The sequence below is a fragment of the Anser cygnoides genome, chromosome 1 (assembly GCF_040182565.1).
Source record: "Anser cygnoides isolate HZ-2024a breed goose chromosome 1, Taihu_goose_T2T_genome, whole genome shotgun sequence".
Classification (NCBI taxonomy): domain Eukaryota; kingdom Metazoa; phylum Chordata; class Aves; order Anseriformes; family Anatidae; genus Anser; species Anser cygnoides.
In genome coordinates, this window is record NC_089873.1 from 177,322,563 (window position 1) to 177,345,270 (window position 22,708).

Here is a 22,708-nt window from a genome sequence, read left to right on the forward strand (position 1 = left end):
GGTTCATTTGTACTCTCTCTGACAAGGCTATTTACAGTCATGATCATTATGCACATTGGTAAATTATGTGGATATTGCAGGATCAATGGCTCTAAATATAACAGGAGAATAAAAGACAATTTATGGTCTAAAAAGAGGAAACTGCTCAATTTCAAGAGTTTTTCAACAGAGCTGTAATTATCCAATTTAATATTAGAAACAATGAAAGCTATAATTGTTTTTGAAAACCACAATTTATAGGTGAATTTGCCTAGAGATTTTTTTAAAGACTTAGAAATGTTGATTAATGAAAACATATGTCGCTTTGCCCCTCCCCAGTTAAGTAGAAATATTTAAATGGAGTTAAAGAGAAGCTGCACTGCAAATTTTGTTCCAAGCTAAAATATACACAGGATTAGTATTCTGAAAGCAAATTGAATCATAATTGTTTGAGAGTGCCTTACCCCGGTAGGTATCTTTCCTTGTAGCAAAAATGCAATGTTTTTTATTCATTTTACACAGACATTCTGTTATAACCTCTGCTTAAATAAATAAAAAAAAAGTCATCTTTCTCATCGGCACCATTTTCATCCTTTGCTCTGTATTCATCCCTGCTCTCTTGAAGCTAAGATATTGAAAAGGATAAATTTGGCTTGATAGTACTATGTATAATGATGCTACTGTATGTTGCTAGGATACCATTTGGTGGTCAACTGTCTCCAGTGCAGCTGCTATTACTTGCCAGACTGACAGACATATTAGCTTTTATCCCCCCTAATGCTCGGGCTACAGAAAGTTTCCCTTCATTTTATTCCATTTTGATTTGGGGGGAGAGGTAAGCTTAGAGACAAAGTTAAGGGGGAGAGGGGGAGAGAGAGGAGAGATGTTATTATTTCATTTTACCTTCAGTCCTTATAAGTAACAGATGTCTTATCTCAATGAGTTTAACACGAAATATATACCAGTCTGTGTAAGTTTCATAATTTTTGGTACATGAGCTAATACAGGATCTAATTCAATGAGTTTTAGAGACAGCGAGAATCTTTCATGGATTTATTACACCTCCAGCAGTACCTCTTGGCTTTCTCCTAGAGGATTTTGAGGGCTAAATGCATGAGATGCAGTAAGGTGAGGTACATAGCAGTGTGGTGTAGCTGGTGGGGTCTAAAAGTTCATATACCCCAGGGATGCACGCAGAGAGAATTTGTAAGGCATTCACACTTGACTTACCCAAGAAAAAACGCATTTTCTACAGGAAAAAGTAATGTCTGCTTTTCTTTAGATAGAATTGCTTATGACACGTTGACTTTTGGGGACTATTGCTGCCTTAAGGTTAGATACTGTTTCTTGGGACTGGGGGGAAGAGACAGGGGCTGAAATACACCCTTCCCCATATGTAGTCTGCTTTCCCTTTCTGATTTATTGATGATTTTCCTGCTCCTCCTTCTTTTCCCAAGATCAAGGTAAAGGTGCAGAAAGTACAGAAACACAAAGAAGCTACGGTGCACTTGAATGTTGGTCTTCATATATTTGAGATGTGATGATTCCTGACAGCAACAGGTATTTATTTTTTGGAAAAGAAAAAAACACACAACACCCATTTGTAACTTCTTTCCTAGCATGATTTATATCAATGAGAATTTTCAAGGAACTTCAAGCTAAGTAGAACCTGAACAACCAGTCTAACACAATAAAAAGAATTTAGGGATTAAGCATTTGCTCATGAATAGTATTTCTTCATGTAATATCCGCCCAGTACAGGGAATAGCAATTGTATTCACAGCATAAAAGTTTAACTGCTAAATGGTCTTTATACAAAGACATGACGTTATTAAAACTTTTCTAAAAGCTGTTACTGTACAATACATCTCAACAACATCTGGCCTAGTGACTTCAGGTTCCTGACCATAGTCAATACAGAAGAAGATATAGCTCTAGTGTGTGATTTACAGAATCACAGAATCACAGAATCGTCTAGGTTGGAAGAGACCTCCAAGATCATCTAGTCCAACCTCAGCCCTAACACTAACAAGTCCTACACTAAACCATATCACTAAGGGCTACATCTAAACGTCTTTTAAAGACCTCCAGGGATGGCGACTCAACCACCTCCCTGGGCAGTCCATTCCAATGCCTAACAACCCTTTCAGTAAAGTTCTTCCTAACATCCAACCTAAACTTCCCCTGGACCAACTTTAGCCCATTCCCCCTCGTCCTGTCACCAGGCACGTGGGAGAATAGACCAACCCCCACCTCGCTACAGCCTCCTTTAAGGTACCTGTAGAAAGCGATGAGGTCTCCCCTGAGCCTCCTCTTCTCCAGGCTAAACAGCCCCAGCTCCCTCAGCAGCTCCTTGTAAGACTTGTTCTCCAGACCCCTCACCAGCTTTTTTGCCCTTCTCTGGACTCTCTCAAGTACCTCCATGTCCTTCTTGTAGCGAGGGGCCCAAAAGTGAACACAGTACTCGAGGTGCGGCCTCACCAGAGCCGAGTACAGGGGGACAATCACTTCCCTAGACCTGCTGGCCACACTGCTTCTTATACAAGCCAGGATGCTGTTGGCCTTCTTGGCCACCTGAGCACACTGCTGGCTCATATTCAGCTGCCTATCAACCAGTACTCCCAGGTCCTTCTCTGCCAGGCAGCTTTCCAACCACTCATCTCCCAGCCTGTAGCTCTGCTTGGGGTTGTTGTGCCCCAGGTGCAGGACCTGGCACTTGGCCTTGTTGAACTTCATACAGTTGACCTCAGCCCATCGCTCCAGCCTATCCAGATCCTCCTGCAGAGCCTTCCTTCCCTCGAGCAGATCGACGCACGCACCTAACTTGGTGTCATCTGCAAACTTACTGAGGGTGCACTTGATCCCCTCATCCAGGTCATCGATAAAGATATTAAAGAGGACCGGCCCCAGCGCTGAGCCCTGGGGGACTCCACTAGTAACCGGCCTCCAACTGGATTTGGCTCCATTCACCACAACTCTTTGGGCCCGGCCATCCAGCCAGTTTTTAACCCAACAAAGCGTATGCCAGTCCAAGCCACGAGCAGCCAGTTTCTTGTGGAGAATGTTGTGGGAAACGGTGTCAAAAGCCTTACTGAAGTCAAGGTAGATCACATCCGCAGCCTTCCCCTCATCCACTAAGCGCGTCACTTGGTCACATTTAGCTCACCTGTTTTAGACATCTGACTGTAGAACACACACTGCACATGAACGTTGCACATACTTCTCTCCAAAGATTATAAAAAAAAAGCCTGAGGTTATAGACAACTGCATTAGCCAAATTAATGTTAGCCTTTCTTGTAGGTTGCTGTCTAACTTCAGCATCTAAAAAAGTGGTATTTCATCCTCTCTGTATTCAGAGGAAAGAGAAAATTACCTTCAGAGAAGAGCTCGCTGTTACTGTTCTAGATTTTGGATAGACTTAGCATGGTATGAAATTCCCTTTAAAGATGCCTAGCATACATCTAACTATAGCGGGAACCAATATTACAATCTAGACTAAGCATCAGATTTTCAGAGGTCTGAGCTCTCAAAGCGGTTAGGTGGTATGAATACCACCCTTAATGGATGTCTATTATTTTATAAAACAGCATATCCTGTATACCATAAAAGTAACGAGTGACAAACAAACATTACTAAATTGTATAGAGGACACATGGTATTTGGAATAGCAGATGGACATCAGGTAACAGCTGATTAGGAAGTTGCTCCCTAGTGTGTTCAAATATATCTGGACAGAAGGTACACAAACAGTAACACAGCACATGTGAACTCCGTGAAAAATTCTGGCCACACACAGTGTTGCCGGCCACTCTCTGGCATTCCTCACTCCACATTCCTTTATGCCCAACACTGAATTCATGATTACTAACATCTGCACATTATACTGGCAGTGTACCATCATTTTCTGGCAGCTATGGATGCCAGCGAAAGGCTGTAACACATTGCCTAAGCCATGGCCAGTTGTTTGTGGTAAGGTCCATGCAGGCTATTCTGAGAATTTGCTGGGTTCTTGGCTAGTATAAATAAAAATGACTTAAAATAAAAAACCCAACCCAAACCAAACCAACCAGCCAAACAAACAAAAACCTCTAGTTGAGCCAGGCACCTTAAAATTTTATTGTGTTCCACAGATTTTTCTAACAGCCATTCAGATACCAGTATGCAGCACTGAAGAATTTAAAAGGCAAACTAAATGCTAACAGTAATAAAGAAGCCAAACAGTAAAATTTGTGCAAACTGTAATTCCCAGCCATTCTGTGCAGCTGCTTTTTCTGTAGAATTTTGACTAGTTCTCTAGAGGAGAAATTGAAAACAAGTTTTGGTGATATAACCCAGCTGCTTTCAACCTCACAAGCACAAAGGCAGAAATAAATCTGCCTTATTTGGCTACGAACACATGGTGATGCTTTATCATTAGGAGAACACAAAGAAGGCATTATACATCAGTAGGCAATCATTGGTCTTCATACATTTAAGTGCAATAAACACCAGAGCTAAAAGGTAAAACAGAGAAGTTTAAGGAGTCACTAATTTAAGAACACTCAAATAACTCCTGGAATCAAATGGTAATGCATTGCACACAGCTTCATGCCTTGTTCAGGAGTCTAAGCACTCTGAGTTATAAGAATGTTCTGACATTTTTTCTTGGCACATTCTATTATCTCAAAATTGGGTTTAGATTGATGATTTCTTCCATAAAAACAATTAAAAGTGTCTTTCTTGTCAAATTGACTCACCGGTAGTTTTGGGGTTGGTGTAGTTTGAAGTAAAAGTGCTTTTGTGCCTTTATTTTCCCATTAATAATAATAATAATAATAATAAAGCACCAAAAACAAAGAAAGAAACAAAAAACATATTTTCCAGTGAAGAAAAAAAAAAACACAGAAGAAAAAATATCTCAACAGGCTTGATTAGTGCAATGTCCGTTTTTGACTCTTGTGGAGTGTAGCACTTTGACTCAGCATCACCGAGGTGAATGTTGCTGCAATGCGAAGTTCTGGTGCTGTTACCTGCTGAGGTCAGCTTGACTTTCAAGAGAACACCAGAGGCAGGGAACAAGGAAGCAAGAAGTTCTTAAGAACTTCTTTGACCTGAATTTTCTGTGACAGTGATTTATGTCTATTGTTACCTTCATTCAGTGAAACAGATTTGTACCACTGACAGTACAAAAAAGAAAAAAAAAAAGCTATATCATCAATTTCTACTTTCAGTTGGACACTGATTATTACAGCACAATATGAGATGTTTATATATTTTTAAATGGTCAAGAGTAGGTTCTGTATGTTGTATAGTTCAGGCATGTCTGATCTTTTATTGCAAGTATCTCAACAAACAAAAATCTTACCTTCATCAAACACCTATGTCCTATGGTGGAGTCAAGAGCAGTTCACAGTCAGAAAATATTCATTCTCCTTAGACAGTTATTTATGTAACACTTTACTGTGGACTGAGAGTGGGATGAGCAGACAGCTGAGTCCTGAGAGACCTGCTGGTGTTGGCTTAAACAGTCAGTGCTGGCTCATTTCCTCACTTCTGGTGCAAATCCAGAAGGCTTTCCACCAGGAGAGCTCGCCCGCAGCAATTCACATCACAGTTTTTGCAATGGATCCACACTTGAACTGTTCAGATGCCACAGGTTTGCCCATCTGGTATAGTTAAACCTATGGCTGTCAATTCCACACTAAAATGCAGCAATGACTTTCTCCACCCTTGACTCTTGCTGAGCTGGCTGTATCTGATAATGTGATATATGCTCATAGCAAGGGAATATGGATTCTGGCTAAAATACTGAAACTCTTCTTGAATCGGCCTCTGCTTGAATCTCATTATTCAGCTTTATAGCACTGCTGATCCCTAGATCACATTGTTGCTGATGTTTATTTCCTAGCCTGTCACAACTAGTATCACTGGGGCTGCATACCTACCATTAGTACCTCTATACTGTGAATAAACAGTCTCTTTGTGACTCAGCTGTATCAAGAGAAAAGGCTACCATTGCCATTTTAGCCCTGTTGTCCCTTTTTCTTCTACCTGAGATTATTCTCCCCATTAGATCTCCTTACAGAAGTGCTGTTACTAGTACTCTGTAGTTTGCATCAGTCAAAATGACCTGGAACAAAGACGACCTGCTATTTGCACTGTTTAAAGTAACCCAATTTGTTTTGATTAAAGTGTCTTCAGAATCAGGCACTGAGAGAAGGCGACCTCTAACAGATGAATGGCAGTGCTCAAATTCAGGTGAGCTCTGGTGGTAGCCTAGAGCTATAGGCTAGAGAACATATAATGACTGTCCTCTATAATGACTGCTAGCTTTAAAGCAAGCCTCTTGTGTGATTTCATGTTCCTCAACACTTTTTCTTGCATAATTATCACAGGTACCTCTACACTGATAATTTTTAGCACATATTTAATGAAAAAGTCCTGACTTGGACAGTGGCTTAGTGTTTATGGGAGAGCAATACTCCATCTGCATAAAACACGTTGTCCACCTTGGAATCCATTTCTGGTTGGCATTTGACAAATTTTGTATCTTTTCTCTATAAAACCAGGGACATGTTGATGTGTGGGATGCAACAGTGCCCCAGATAGATTTGAATACCTCTGTCATGAACACAGGTACAATTCTTATGTGAGTAGTACCTGATTACCTCATTGCTCACAGGAACAAATACCTGTTACTTATGCAACACGTTTACATGGCATACAGAGTTGGTTATTCACAATAATCTTTTGTATTGCTGCTTAAAAAACTTTTGGCTACTGAGTTCACTTTCCAATACCAAGGGTGCTCTGTCTCCTTTCAGTTGGGAAAGTCAGGAATGGCACAGTTGACTCAGGTGAAAAAGATACCATAATTTCCTTTCTGTACAATGAAAAAAAAAAAAAAAAGCCTTTTTGTCAAGTTCTTTTTATAATGCTAGGCTGTAAAATGTTTCTGGAAGATGTATTTGTGGTGCAGTTTATATCCTCTTACCTGTGGCTTTTTTCATCTTCACCAAACCAAGAATTTAGCTGTCAATCTTGCACTGGTATTGTCATCATGCTAAGACTTTCTGTATTTACCCAGATTAAAGTATAGATTATTAGACAAGCACTAGCATTGAGTTTAGTTTTTGCAGAAATTTCCATATAATACTATTAGGTTGCTGAGATGTCTGTAATATCAGGTTACAAACACATATATGTCAAAAGAATAAAAACATTTCAGCAAAACCTTTCACTTAGAGTGCCATTCAGTTTTAGAAACCATCAATGGCTTCTAATTCCTTGAGATCTTTTTAATAATTGTTCAATATTAGTTTAGAGGTGCAAACAGCAATACAAAGACCACTGACAGTGTGCAGTTATTTACACAGTAAAATAGTGCATGTGTTTCCTGTTTAGTCTAAAAATAATTGGTTCATTAACCTTAACTGTACTGTTAACCTGATCACATTGTTAAGGTCAAATGTAAAAACAGATACTTTGGGGACTGTTATGTTTTTTGATGCAAAGGTATACGCATGTTCACATTTAATACTCCTCAATACATGATGTAATTACACATTCTGCAGAAAGAAGATTTTAGAGGGTGAACAGTGGCAGCAAAGCCTAAGGACAGGCAAACCAAAAGCAGTTTTTATTGTGTATGTTTGCAAATATGAGCGCTCATTAAAACTCAAGTAGAAATGTAAAGTTTAACTAGTAAATCCTGTGTGAATGCTTTTGTCACTGTGTGATTGGGACAATTTGATCCTTTGTGAAGTAGAGTTAAAACTGTTGAGTTAAAATGTTAGAAAAACAATATTTATGATAATAGATATTTAAACGGTATATTTTCTATCTCTCTTCATTGTGTCTGGCCACACAGGCCAACAGACAGCAGTCTTTTCCAGCACCCACATAAACACCAGCAGTGCTCCTATAAACCTGAAAAAAGACAGCCTGGGCCTCTTCCATCTCATCAGATTTGAAGTTAACCACTGAAACATACACATACTCTCACTCTCCTCATTCACAAAACCACCTCAAATATTAGCATGGGCTTTAAGTCTGATACCCATGCTGGACCCTGAGACCCTTAGCTAGTCACCAGCTCAGACCTTGGGTCCAGGCAAGATACGGGTTACTCATCAGTTAGTCCAGCTTGATGTTCAATAGTGAATCACACCCCAACAAACATCACACAGAGAACAGACAGCAAGGTCACACAGCAAACAGCAAGGAATGGGATTTAATAATAAGTGATAAGCTGCAGAGTTTGGCCAGAAGAGAATCACTCATTCCTCTCCATCTTCACATGCTTGTGGGTGTCACAGTTTGATCCCTACCTTTCCCCTGTCATGGCACTTTTCCTAAACATCCCACAGTACATATACCTGCAATCCCCTTAAAACATTCCATGAGATTATACAATCCCATAAACCCCAGGAAATACTCCATTGTAGGTTTGCTCTTTCCTATGAGATCCACTATTTTCTTATTACCTTCCCCTATATCAGTTTTAAATTCTAGTTGAGTATCTCAGTAGCCTGTCAATCAGTGGCCTTAGAGAGTCCTTGTTATTTATCATCAGGGTTTATATATCTGGGTGGATAATTTATTACTTTGCCTTTTTTTTTTTTTTTTAATAGCTCTTATTCATACACGCTCTGAAGCCAGATATCTAGGTATCCAGGTATCCATATATACTTACAGGAATCAAGATTGAGCTTGCTCCTGAGTTTCAATATATATATATTATACATATATATATATCTTCAATCATTATAGATGAACTTGAAGATGAACATTAGGGAATCTATGAGAATAACACAACAACTGGAAAAGATTCTCTAGTTGTATCAGCATAGGCTTACATCATATGCTCTGCATTTGAACAGGACAGGACCACACAAATTGGGTAGCTACTATGTCCCTCCAAGATATTCACAATGACAGAAAAAGTATATATGAAATATACACCCTGTCTTCCAGGGAGGTACAAATACAACTGAAGCCAGATTAAGGAAACAGTACTGTGGAGCAAGGCCAAAAAATCAAAACCAAGGAAGCAATCAAGCAAGCAAACAAACAAACAAACAAAAAACTTCACAAAACTAAACAAACCAAACCAAAAAAAAAAAAAAACACCATGAAACTAAACAAACCAAACCAAAACAACAATGACAACGACAGCAACAAAACCACCAAAACTTGCAAACCCAGATGAGCCTTGGGAGGCAAGAAGAAACAGAACCAGTTTCTTAATGACTTCTCTGTAGGGAGGCCATCTAAGGATTCAGTTTCAGGAGAGCTTGGTGAAGCACATACACTGGAGTGATACCAGGACAGAAAGTAGTTTTGAGAGGGAGCGTTATCTTCCTCTAATTTCATAGAAATCTGAGAGGGAAGTAATTCTACCTGTTATACTGAGTTCTAGGCAACCTGCAGGGTAGATGAGTTGAAAGCTGATAGCTGCTACCAGCCAATTCTTCTTCTCATAACAACCAGTTTGAAAAGATCTGCACAGGGTTTTTCATTTAAGTCTTCAGGACAGCACCTCCTTTTGTAAAGACTGTAGAATAGGACAAGGTGTCATTGGCTTCTCTGAAGAAAAATTTATACCAAATTACAAGAGAACCAAGTCAGAGTCACTCTAAACTTTTCATCATTGTCACAAATGTGTGTAGTTGAACAATGATTGATGAAATAGTCTCCTCTGAACTGTCCGTGCTAAAATAACTGATCAGACATAGTGCAAATATTGCATCTTATTCCAAACATGTCTTTCCTAAAATATTTGTGTGTCCTGTTTTACACCTCTTTTGGGGAAGTGCATTGGTGGAGCACACAAAGGTGAAGAAACGTTCTGTGAGGGTAAAAAGAATTAATCACAACACCATAACCAGTGAAAATCCTGAACAGGCTTGAAGGAGGGTATTGCAAAGTGCAGTATCTGTGGATCCATTATGTATGCTACAGGATATGGCCAAACTATTAGGCACTTTGTACTGCATGTTAAAACTAGAATGCAAAGCAGATGGGGCACATGCATTTGAAGTTCATGTTGTTAGCTTTCTGAAGGAATTTCTAAACTCTTCTGATTACAACGTCCTTGGAACAGGAGGGATTTTTCCACATTAGTGGGGGGAAAAAATGTCAGGAAAACTGTAGAGTTAAGTTCATGAGTATACAATCCCCAGTTATAGATGCTGAAATTGTGAAATTAAATTTCATTATTGAGTTCCAATACTGAGTCTTATGAACCTTCAAAGCCACATGGTGCAGAACAGAAGGCAAATTTGCATCAATTAATTGTTTTATGAAAACCTGATAAAGAAGTGCTCTCCTTGAAACACTTAGATTAATGAACCTAAATACAACACGTGCATATATCTGTGTATATAGCACTATATTAGAGGATATTAATGGCTGCCATCAATCACAAATCTGGTTACAGTTAATATATGAACTACCTTCAATGAGTCTAAATGAAAGAACTGTACAATGCTTCTTTTCTGTAGGAATAAAATAAAAATAACATATTTGCAGCTAAACTCCACAATCTTGCAGTTGAGCATCTTGTCTAAATTAATTGCTCAGATCTTTCTGTAAATAAGGACAAAAAAAAAAAGACAGTAAATCTCAGGTAAGACGGGTAAGAAGTGTTACATTCCAAAGTACCTGTTTGTTGTCTACAAAGCTGGGATTCCTAGCCACAGGTGGTACTCAGCTGTCTGAACTTAGATAGATGTCTAGAAATTAACTGACTAAGTTTATGACAATTATATGAATAGTTAGGTCAGTTAAGTTATCATGAACAAGGAGATTTCAGCAGAGATAATGATATAATGAATTTTCTTTTTAATGAAAATAATCTGACAATGACATACTGCTGCTACTTTTGTGCCTGTTACTAGGAAAACCTAGGAACTGATAGCCTTTGTCTATTGTCTGAGTCATTTTATAAGAAATTTTTGGAAGCTGTCTTTCCTCCCCAATACTTCTGCTTTTTCCTCATGTATTCCCAGCAAAAATGCTCCATCAGAATGAGATAAAGTGAAGCAGGCACTGCCTAGACACCTTGAAGTAAATTCTACCTCCTCCTCTTTCAGTCAGTCCAGCAGTACAAGCCTCATAGAATCATAGAATGGTTTGGTTTGGAAGGGACCTTGAAGTTCATCTAATTCCAACCCCTCTGCCATGGACAGGGACAACTCCCACTAGATCAGGTTGCTCAAAGCCCTGTCCAACCTGGCCTTAAATGCTTCCAGGGACAGGGCAATCACAACTTCTCTGGGCAACTTATTCCAGTGCATCACTTCACATAGTGAAGAATTTCTTTCAAATATCTAATCTAAATCTACCCTTTAAACTCTAAATGGTTTAAAGTGATTACTCTTTGTACTATCATTATCTGACTGAGCAAGAAGTTGATCTCCATCTTTTATAAGTTTCCTTTCAGTATTGAAAGGCTGCAATGAGGTCTTCCTGGAGCCTTCTCCTCTCTAGGATGAACAACCCCAACTCCCTCAGCCTGTCTTCATAGGGGAGGTGCTCCAGCCCCTTGATAATCTTTGTGGCTTTCCTCTGGACTCTTTCTAATACTTCCATGTCCTTCTTGTGCTGAGGACCCCAGAGATGAATGCAGTACTCCAAGTGGGGTCTCATGAGAGCAGAGGGGTAGAATCACCTCCCTTGACCTGCTGGCCACACTTTTGATGCAGCCCAGGATACAGATGGCTTTCTGGGCTGCAAGCACACATTGATGGCTCATGTTGAGCTTTTGATCAATCAACAACCCCAGGTTCTTCTCCTCAGGGCTGCTCTCAATGCATTTTCTGCCCAGCCTGTCTTTGTGCTTAGGATTGCCCCTACCCAAATGCAGGACTTTGCACTTAGCCTTGTCGAACCTCATAAGGTTTGCACAAGTCTCTCTCTCAAGCTTGTCTAGGTCCCTCTGGATGGCATCCCTTCCCTCCAGTGTGTTGACTACACCACACAGTTTGGTGTAATCAGCAGACTTGCTGAGGGTGCACTCAATCTCACTGTCCATGTCACCAACAAAGATGTTAAATAATGCCAGTCCCAATACTGACCCCTAAAGAGAACCACTCATTGCTGATCTCCACTTGGACATTGAGCCATTGACTGTAACTCTTTGAGTTCAACCATCCAGCCAATTCCTTATGCACCAAGTGGTCCATCCATCGTGTTTTATTTTTATATAGTATCAGGAAGTTTTAGGCCATTTTTTGTTATCTGCACTAACAATCGCTACAACAAAGAGACCTGCACTTTAAAAAAAATATTTTGTATGTATATTGTATATATATGTGTGTTTGTGTGCATATATCTGTCATATTATCATACATATGCCTAAACATATATGTGTATATATGTATAAATTTCTATTAAAAACATTTTTTTTTTTCTTTAAATCAAAGCAGAAGCAATGCGGTAAATTACATGATCAGTGCACTACAGAAGGACACTAAATTATTGACTTCAGAGACTTCTGGCATACTTTTGCTTCTAAGATGAATTTGCTTACACTGTTTACCCCCTCATGGTGCTGTTTATTCTGTTTATCCATAACATAATTCTTTGGATACCAAGGACTGAATCTTACTTTTACTTTAACTGAAATTTAGAAGTACAAGTTCCTACACCTGTATCTGAGTTAGTCATTCTGACAGAGAAATATGAACAGCTCAGAGGTAGATGTGCACTTAGCAAACACCTACATCTAATCACATGACCTTGGTTTCAGGTGGTAATACTTGAGCTTCAATTATTTATTAAAACAGATAAACTTGAGCTAACTGCCTTGCTAGCAATCTGTTCACAGGTGGAGGTAAACAGCGTGCTGTAATGCATGTACCTCCTAAGATGTTGGAAGACAACATACAACAAACCTGAGCGGCAAGAGCAGAGGGGCAGTAAAAAGTTCCCAGTGGTTTATCAATAAACAGACATTTACTTTGTTATGTGAAAGATTATTCGTTGGGATTTCAAAAAGAATTTGTTAATGTTGTATGAATAATAAACTGAATATTTATAAGCAAGTATCAGTGACACAGCTTTTCTTTAATCAGTCTCATGAAATAACCAAATTGGGAATGATATTGCAATAACTTTTTTCCAGGTCTTTCCATCTAATTAATCATTTTCCAAAAACTGCAATAAAATGCTACTCTGCTAGTCACGCTGTCCAGAAATCAGTCCAATAGTGTGTCACTAGACATCTTCTATGTTATTCTTCTCTCTTCCATGCAGTGAAACAAATTTTGGTTAGACAGTGAAATGAACTATACATTGATAAAGATTTACAGTGAGAGTTATTAGCCTTATTTTTCCCCATACCAGATAAGTTGGTACACTTCCATAAATTGCACAAAATTACCTCCTGGCAAAATATTAGTTTCTAACTTTCTTTTTCTGTACAGATTTAAGAATTGGATTATGACTGAAGTGATAGCACTCCTATATGACTGTCAACATTTACTCTTTATTCCAGGTAAATTAATATTTTCTTGGACTTTCCTGTATGTTTGCAGATGTATTCTTTTTCAGAGGGTAATTATTCTATATAAAAATGTATGAGATGTATCAATAATTGTGACCTCTCTGTCACTAGCCCTTGATGATAAATTTCTTGAATGAACTCCGTCAACAGGTTGGAACTGAAGGAGGCTAAACCTTGTGGAAGGAAATCTATCTCACGGTGAACTGTGCTTAGAGCTTGCTTATTACAAGACATGAAAAATAAATGGTTTGAGCGTGAAGCACATTTTTTCACCCACAGAATGACTTGGGGCGTAATGGACTGCATTCAGAAATTTCAGTTATTTTAGTCAATCTTTTTTGTATTTGCTTTCATTTTCTGCCAAAATATAGTCCTATTTTTTCAGGCATTAACTTCTACTTTTAGTCAGAAAATAACATTTAGAAACACAGTGTTTTTCACACCTTCTAGCTTAAGCCCTAGCGCTTGTGTTGCATCTTTGTCCACAACACAGAGTAAGATTTAATATACCAGGAAAACAACTTTATGTACTGGCAAAACATCACTTTGTGGTTCAGTGTAATATGCATAGGGTTTAGCCTCAGAGGATTCAGTGACTAAAACAGTAACAGAATGGGATTATTACTTACAAAGAATACAATTAATGGCTAAGCACAGGAACCATTGGAAATGAACTACTTTGTCTCTGCATAGCCCAAAATGAATTGCAGAAGAAAAAGAAAGGGGGACAGCATAGTTTTTTTAACATCCCCCGAATCTCCCATCATAAATACTAGCTTGGGGAAAACACAGTAGAGTGGTAAGTTGTCTCTATCTAATCAGATCACTAACTTGAGTTCATACTTCACAACAAACATTAAAACGTAAAATAGTTTTCTCATACAGCAATTAAACAAAACAAAACAACAAAAAACACGATTACTGTATATCAGGAACTGTTGACACTGTTGTGGGTGGAGAGATCTAGACAAATAAGAGAGCTGGGCAACCAACAACAATACAATGTTTAACAAGAGTAAGTGCTGTATTCTGCACCCGAGAAGGGGCAACTCCAGATATATGTACAGATGGGCTGATGAGAGGCTGGAGAGCAGACCCATAGAAAGGGATCTGGGGGTTTTAGTTGCCAGCAAGTTGAACATGAGTCAACAGTGTGCCCTGGCAGCCAGGAGGGCCAACTGTATCCTGGGGATGATCAGGCACAGCATTGCCAGCCGGTCAAGGAAAGTGATTGTCCCACTCTGCTCTGTGCTGGTACAGCCTCACCTTGAGTACTGTATGTGGTTTTGGGTGCCACAATACAAGAAGGACATAAAACTATTAGAGAGTGTCCAAAGAAGGGCTACAAAGATGGTGAAGGGTCTGGAGGGCAAGATGTATGAGGAGTGGCTGAAGTTCCTTGGTTTGTTCAGCCCAGAGCAGAGCAGGCTGAGGGGAGGCCTCGTGGCGGCCTGGAGCTCCCTCACGAGGGGAGCAGAGGGGCAGGCGCTGAGCTCTGCTCCCTGGGGACAGCGACAGGACCCGAGGGAACAGCATGGAGCTGGGACAGGGGAGGGTCAGGCTCTGTGTTAGGAAAAGGTTCTTCACTGAGAGGGTGGTCGGGCACTGGGACAGGCTCCCCAGGGAAGTGGTCACAGCACTGAGCCTGACGGAGTTTAAGAAGCATTTGGACAATGCTTTGAGGCATATGGTTTGATTTTTGGGTGGTCTTGTGTGGAGCCAGAAGTTGGACTCAATGATCCTTGTGGGTCCCTTCCAACTCAGGATATTCTATGATTCTGTGATTCCATGTAAGACTGAAGTACCACCCATTTCAGATCAGAATCATTATCAGGGAAAAGGAACAAAAAAGGTAGCAAAACATTCCACACTTATTCAGAACCGTAATTTCAGACATTCAGTTTCAAACACCTTTTTCCATTTATTAGAAATTCGTTAATCATTCAATACATTACTGATTGCAATAAAATGTGATATAAATCCTACAGTAACACTAAAGTGCATTTCATTAGTGTGAATATGTGTGCATGTCCTTGTGTGTTTGCACTCACAGAATCCCCTAAAACATGTGAATTTATTTCTGTAATTTAACATTTTGAGCTAAATTGCCTCTGATATCCTTAGGAGTCTTATCATTTAACACTTCTCAAGTGATAGCCTACTTTCAATTCTAAAGATGTTTCCAACATTATAATTTTCTTTTAAAATTGATCTGAGTCCCTTCTGGGAATAAATATATGTGATTCTTTGTTTGATTTGAAAATACTGTGTTCATCTGATCAAACACTACAGTAAGAATTTTAATGAAAACTGACATTAAAATGCATAAGGAATTTTTTTTTGAATCAAATTTTAGTCTTTATCTGATACTTAATCCAAAATGCAGAGTACAAAAATTAGTTACAGAAATAGTCAAGTAGTAAATAAAAATTGTACTGTGTGATATTAATGAACATAATTTCCAAGTTAAAATGTAAAATGTTTAATGAATTTTCTAGAGCTGTTCCTGTTGGAAAATGTATTTATGAAGGTCGTCAAGGGAAGATCATCTTGGATAAATTGCTGATAACAAATTGCTTGCTCATTGTTACTATTTAGGAATTGGCAGTAACAGCTCTTATCTTGGTTGTATTGGGGTCCATCCCCACCAGAACTTGATAAAGCTCAATAAAATCTTTCTGAGTCATATTTTCCTCTTGTGAAAGTGCTGATGGTATGCATCAAGCCTGACACCACAACATGCTGAAACAGTAGGTACTGTCCCCAGCAGGATGCTTATTGTGCCTGCATAGTAGCTGTCAGAGGGGATCTCCCCATTTGCCAGCCAGAAGCGAGCATCCTGTTTGCCTTAGTTCATGACAAATGGGCTCAGAGGAGCTGGGAACTTGAATGGTATCAGTGTGCAATGTATATGTGTATGTCTGTGTGTATGCCCATTTCAGAATACAAATCTTAGAATATAAGATTGCTATCCACTCACTATATCCATCCTGCTGAGCAAATGCATTTTTGATTACATGTCACTGAGTGGTATAGTTCTGTTCTTGCAGCGACCCCACTGAAAATCCCTTGCGGCAAGCAGTGTACAAGACTAATGGCCTTTTTTTCTGTCTTCTAACCTATGGCATCTAAATGCTCTTGTCTTGTTAGCATTATTTTAATAATGAATAACCAGTACATTTCTTGCTTAGTACAATATTGTTCTCCTAGACCTCCACTGAGTTATTTGCCTATATATCACACACATAAACACGGGCACAGAGAGAAAAATCTACTCCAAAATTTTCTGTTGAAATCCCCACTAGCTAAAATAATCACTAGAATTACCACTGGTAATATGAATAAATAGCTTTGATAATTCCTTTATACTTACTAACATGAAATTGAAGACATATCTCTTTTACACCCCTTTCTCTCACCTCCGTAACTTCCTTGCTTGGAGCCTGTGGTGATACTTTTAAAACTTATAATTCTATTACTGTTCTACACATCAAGTAAGATACTTCATTAAATGCAGAAACTTTATTATGGTTTGTCTTAACTAAAAGTTTTACAAAAAGTTATAGAAACAATATAACACTCAGTTCAGTTTGTTGCTCACTTGAAAGCACTTATTTGTCGTGTCACAACAACAAAAACTATAAGTTAACGTTCCCCGAAGATAATGTTTATCATCCAACAAATGTCCTTTTTTTCCAATAAATTATTAAGATGAGTTTACATTAAGACTTTATCTAAGTTCTAGTGGATACAACCACATTTTGATTAAGCTTGAGCAAGTGTTTCTGTAAAAGTGTGGGCTTTTTTCCTCATTGTTTGCTAGCATCAATAATTTGATTTTGCTTAAAATTCTGCATGAAAATTTTGAACACTAGTTGTCCTGCAGTGTAGATTTGATGTTTATCACCATCTCCTTAGTAACTATTACAGGTCAGCTAAATAATATCAGTGTGCCTGATACACTGAAGAGGGTGGCTGTTACCTTAAGATGCATGGCTATTAAAAGAATTTTAAAAGAGGAGTATGCCACTGAATCAAAGGTCCATCTGTCATGGTATCCTGTTTCTGGCACTGGCCAAGAGCAAATTTATGTGTAAGAATACAATTATAGGGGCAACAGCCAAGTGACTGAAGTGATGCAAATAACTGGCCTGCTTCTTTTTTTTTTTTTTTTCCTATTTTTTTCTAATTCCTTGTTAAAATAAATAAATAAATAAATAAAGGAAGACTTGATAGGTCAAGAAAAAAAAATCTATTTTTTTTCTGAACACATCGTATGTATTTACACACTCACATGGCAAACATAGCAATCATACACAAATACATGGAGCTTGTATTATTTTTATTTAGCTTTTAGTCAAATCTTTAGCTTTAAATTTTGGCTAAACCTCAGCTTTCTTTCATGCAAAAGTACCCATTTTTAACACTAGGAAATATTTTAATTTTATTCCCCATATTTTCTCTCTTTTTCAGAAAGAAATGCAAAAATGTTACATTTTCAGATGTCTGTCTTAACTGTAATTCTTAACAGAAACTACTTGTGAGTATAAAGTATTTGGGAGTAGCCTGACATCCTATGAAAATATTATAGCTCTATCAGAATATTTTTTTTTGTTGAAACTAGCTTTCTCTTCCTTCACATTATGCAACATCTAGAATGCACACATGCAGTTTGTCATCAAAATGCGACAGCACTCACTTGTTTAGCAAAGTTGGCAACAGAGAAAATATTATGCCAGTTCTTTAAAGCCAAAAGTCCTTTCCTTTCCACTTACACATGCAGTTCAAGTTGCAGTCACATAATTGGGTCTCAGATACCTGAGAAATTGCTTCTCTCTCTCTCTTGAATCCCCATACCCAAGTTAAAAACTACTATTAAAGGTCACACTTTCATTCCCCAATTGCTTTTCTCTCAGAATGCTTCACCGTGGTACCCTAGTAATTTGCTTCCTTTTATCTGTTGATTTTCAAGTGTGTTAAGTCCGAGTTAGAGAGTAGAGAGCTAACCTCTTTCCCAGGTTTTTCTTCTGGGTGAGTTTTGGCTGACTTAAAGTGGTTTAAAAATGCACTCCAATATATCATATTTAATTTAATGTTGTATAATGACCAATTATACAGTTTTGTATAGTTATTGGTATTTTCCACTGTCTGTCCATGCAAGAGGACTCTCTTAATATGTTTATTGTTTACAGCATCAAAACAAACAACAAAATAAAAACAAACAAACAAACAAAAAACAGAGAAGCTGAAGAAATTTATCTTGTTGGGTTCCTCTGTGGAACTCAGCTGGAACTCTGCTCTTTTCAGCAGGATGTGAATGACAACTGAGTTGCACAGCAGATGCACAGACAGACAGCTTAATCTCATGCCTGATGTAAACTAAGTCTACATGCCATCTTGAAGGAATTCTTTCTCTTCCATAGTTTTTGCCATCAGTAGTTTATTCATTGCATGTGTGTGTATGTATTGCTCATGTGGCGAAAATAATTTCTTTTGAAACATCAGTTCACCAAAACTAGTGTGTTGTTGTTGTTGTTTTTGTTTTGTTTTTGTTTTCCCAGAAGTAAGCAAACTTTTATACTACCCAAGCAAAATAAGTACATATTAGGAAAACTGGGTATTTAATATTCTGAAAATCAGGTGCTTCCACCACTGCTGATTTCTGTTGCACTTTACCATGATCTGTGTCATTCTTAGTTTAAATCTCTCCTCATCACATTGACTAGCCTTTTGCAAAGGTGATCTTGGCGCTACTTTGTCAGGCAGATCTTCCTTCCACCTTCCAGTGCTCGATTCTTAAAGTGGGTCCCATGGTTGTTAAAGCCAAATTCCTTTCAACATCACCAGCTGCACAACCAGATGTTATTCTGCAGGTGCTGAAATTAATATAGTTGTATGACTTTGGTGTGACAGGGCTCAAAATCTGCCAGAGTTCTGAGGTAGTTCTGTTTAGGTTTTCTCCAACCCAGAGAAAGGATGATTTTTAAACTTAGTTGTAGTTTTGCTTTAGTAGACTAAAAAGTAATGTCTACTACATTTCGTAGACATATTCTAGCCTGTTAGACTAGAATATGCAAGTCTGAATAAAGAAAGCCTACGGTTATGCTTGCAGTAGTAAAATAAACATTGCCAGAGAGATCTCCTGGGCACCAGAACTTCATTGCCTGTGCTGTTAAATTGTTAAAATGGTTTCTAGCATGCTTTTAACCTGGGAGAATAAGCTGATATCCTCCCAGGTTCCTAGTGAGATTTGGGATTTAGTACAAGCCAGACTCCATTCTCAATAGGTAGCATAGATTCAACCACCATGTTTTGGAAGCTAAGAGAGTGGAATAGTATACTTAGGCATCATTCCATGCTGAAGAATAGTTTGGGAATATTTTGTTTGCTGGTTTGAATGAGTAAATGTGATTAGGAAAAACAGAATAAAACAATAATAATTATTATTAACAATAATAATAATAGAAACTACTTTGCCAGCTGTGCCCTTAAAAACAGGTTCTGGTTTTCAGTCCAGCCACCAAAACACTTTTTTTTTTTTTTTAATTATTATTATAAGAAAATATATTCACTTCTTTCTAGTTCCAGGGAAATTCTCCACATTCTCTAGCTGACCACTTCTCCAAAGCATTTTCTCATCTCATGCATAAAATGTGAATTTCCAAGTCTTTCTGTGAGTCTTTCAAATCTTTTCTGTTTGGGTGTGCTTAGTTAATCTTATACACACATTCCTTTGTTTTATTTGTTTATTTATTTTTCCTCTGGAAGGTTCGTCATGTGTCCCAGGAACTTCTTAAAAAATTATAACCTAAGAACATATACACATAGGATAAACTTCCTTAAATAGGGCATTATGCCCAATTTAATTAGCTGAATTCTGAGCAGGACTAATTAGCTTGGGTGGAGCTCCTTTGTGAAGGTTGTATTTTCTTCAGTTTTGAAAAAAAAATGTCTGCTATGTGTCTTTTAATCTAGTTAAAATATATAATTTATGTTTTTTTTTTTTTTTTTTCTCCAGACGTGGTATTTCCTGCTCTACTTCCATTAGACATTTTAGAATCAATCCAGTTCATGTGAAAAGCAAAGCACAAAACGTGCTGGCAGGACATTGAAGCAGGTGCATAGACACTGTGCTCCATCATGTATGACTTTGCAGATGAGAGACTAGACTTTGTTAAAATGATTATCTGTAATCCTAGACATTAAAATGGGGTAGTAGGCCAAATTTTTTTTTTCTCGCTCTTGGAGAAGAATCTTGTTAGAAACTAATCCAATTTATAGATGGGTCATTTGTGGGTCATTCCCATAACTGTGGGTCTGGATTTTTGTGACAGATGGATGAGTTGACATTCTTAGTAGGAATTGTGCTCCCTGCAAATACATTAGGATACATACATGGTATTTTGCCTCTCTGAAGTCATGAACGTCTGTTGGGATGGCATTTTGCCTACTCACAAGTCAGCAGAGAAGTCAAGCAATGGTATGTTTATGCGGACAGTTGGCATTACCCTGCAAATGTCACTTTTTTCATTCTGTGCCAGTACTACATATTGGCACCACATGCTTCTTTACACCTAATTACATGAGTTGATACTTACATGACAGAACTGAAATGGTTGATCTGAGAAGGAGGGAAAGAAAGGTTGAAATTTATGGTTGCTTTTACGAATACAAATAATACGTTTGTAGACTTGTTAGAATGTCAATACACAGGAAAAGTCATGACCCTTCCACTGTCTCATGTTCAAGTCATTTTCCTAAAAAGTAATGATCGTCAGTGTCCCCCATTTTGGCAGAGATGAATATCTGATGAGGCTAAGTCCTTCTACTAAGAGGTCTGTACTTTGCAGATGCTGAACTCTTAAGGGGGTTGAAGGTGGTAATAGAAATATATATATATATTAAGAAAAAATAGATTAAGACTGTTTATCTGTTGCAAAATCCAATAGAAATAAAATGTGAGATATAAAAAAAAAATACACTTAAATATAGAACACATAATGGTTTGGGACATCTAGAATTACACTTGTTCTTTTCCAGAGCTCTTTTTTATCTCATCCATGTACAGTCCTGCAGGTAACAGGAAAGAACTTAAAAGCAATTCTGCTACAGTTACCTCTACTCTTACTGGTACAGCTGCAAGTCAGCATCATTATCTTTCCCTTTCTTCCTCCTTTTCTTACCCTTCTTGATCTTCTTTTCTCTTTCCAATACTGGCACAGTACTTCTACCATTTACACAGTGCTGGTGGAAGTGCCTGAGAGATTACGATCCAGTTAAACAGGCTTATTTTACTGAAAACTAAACCAACAAATAAATAGCAGATATTTTTCTTTTGGATTGGGAAACTGTGGATCCAACAGGTACCCATAATGCAGCAAGTATGGGTAGAGGACCTCTATACATTTTGGTATCAGTGAGCCATTAGATTAGTTCAGCAACTCATAGAAACACAATTTTAGGTTCATCCCTGTAGACTAGTGGCTTTGGCTTTTCATTTTCGAAGGCAGTTGACATTTTGGAGGTTAACTGATTGGGACTGTTAATAAGATGCCCACTTTATACTGAGTATATCTGCCAAACAGCCTCACAGCTTCGTCACAATCAAGTTATTTTCTTCCCTTGAGCCTATAAAGACATGAAAGTTCTTCCATATTCTCTAGAAGAAGACTAAAGAACAACAGGTATTGCAAGAGAAGACATGTAGGACATAATTTGCTCACAACAGAGACAGAGAAGTCTTAAATAGCCTGAACATAACTGATAAATACAGTTAAACTGGCTTGGATGCTCATACCTGTAGCACTTCGGCTAATTCTGCAATGAAGAGATACTCATACTTAATATAGGTGAAATAATAATATAAAAACAACTGAGTGATCCAGTTGCTCAAAACTTGCTTCCTTTCAACTTTACTAAATTATTGAATCCTCCCAGTCCTCCCAGAGTAATCAAAGGAAAGTAAACAGGATTAAGGAGCATGGGTTTTACCTTTTCTCCTTTACTAGTTTGTAAGATTGATTGCCCGCACAGAAGAAAAGAATAGCATACTACAAAATGGGAGAACTGCAAAAACATACTTTCTCCCATAAACATACATTTCCTCTCAAAAGCTCGTTGTTACATATAGGTATTCTTTCTAAAAGTTGTCACTAACAAATTCTCTTTGATGTAAAGGTTAAATTGTATTTTGAATGAAAGCACTTAAAAGGGCTTGCAAGCAGTGACAATATGATTTTA

At 38.1% G+C, this 22,708-nt stretch overlaps 1 long non-coding RNA gene across 1 annotated transcript; it reads left to right on the top strand.

Annotated features, from left to right (window-relative positions):
- Nucleotides 1–689: 689 nt before the first annotated feature.
- Nucleotides 690–16,141, top strand: LOC106041791 (uncharacterized). The gene is made up of 5 exons (XR_001210710.3): nucleotides 690–814; nucleotides 1,437–1,539; nucleotides 6,151–6,216; nucleotides 13,389–13,459; nucleotides 15,967–16,141. It is a non-coding gene; the product is annotated as an uncharacterized lncRNA (long non-coding RNA).
- Nucleotides 16,142–22,708: the final 6,567 nt, after the last annotated feature.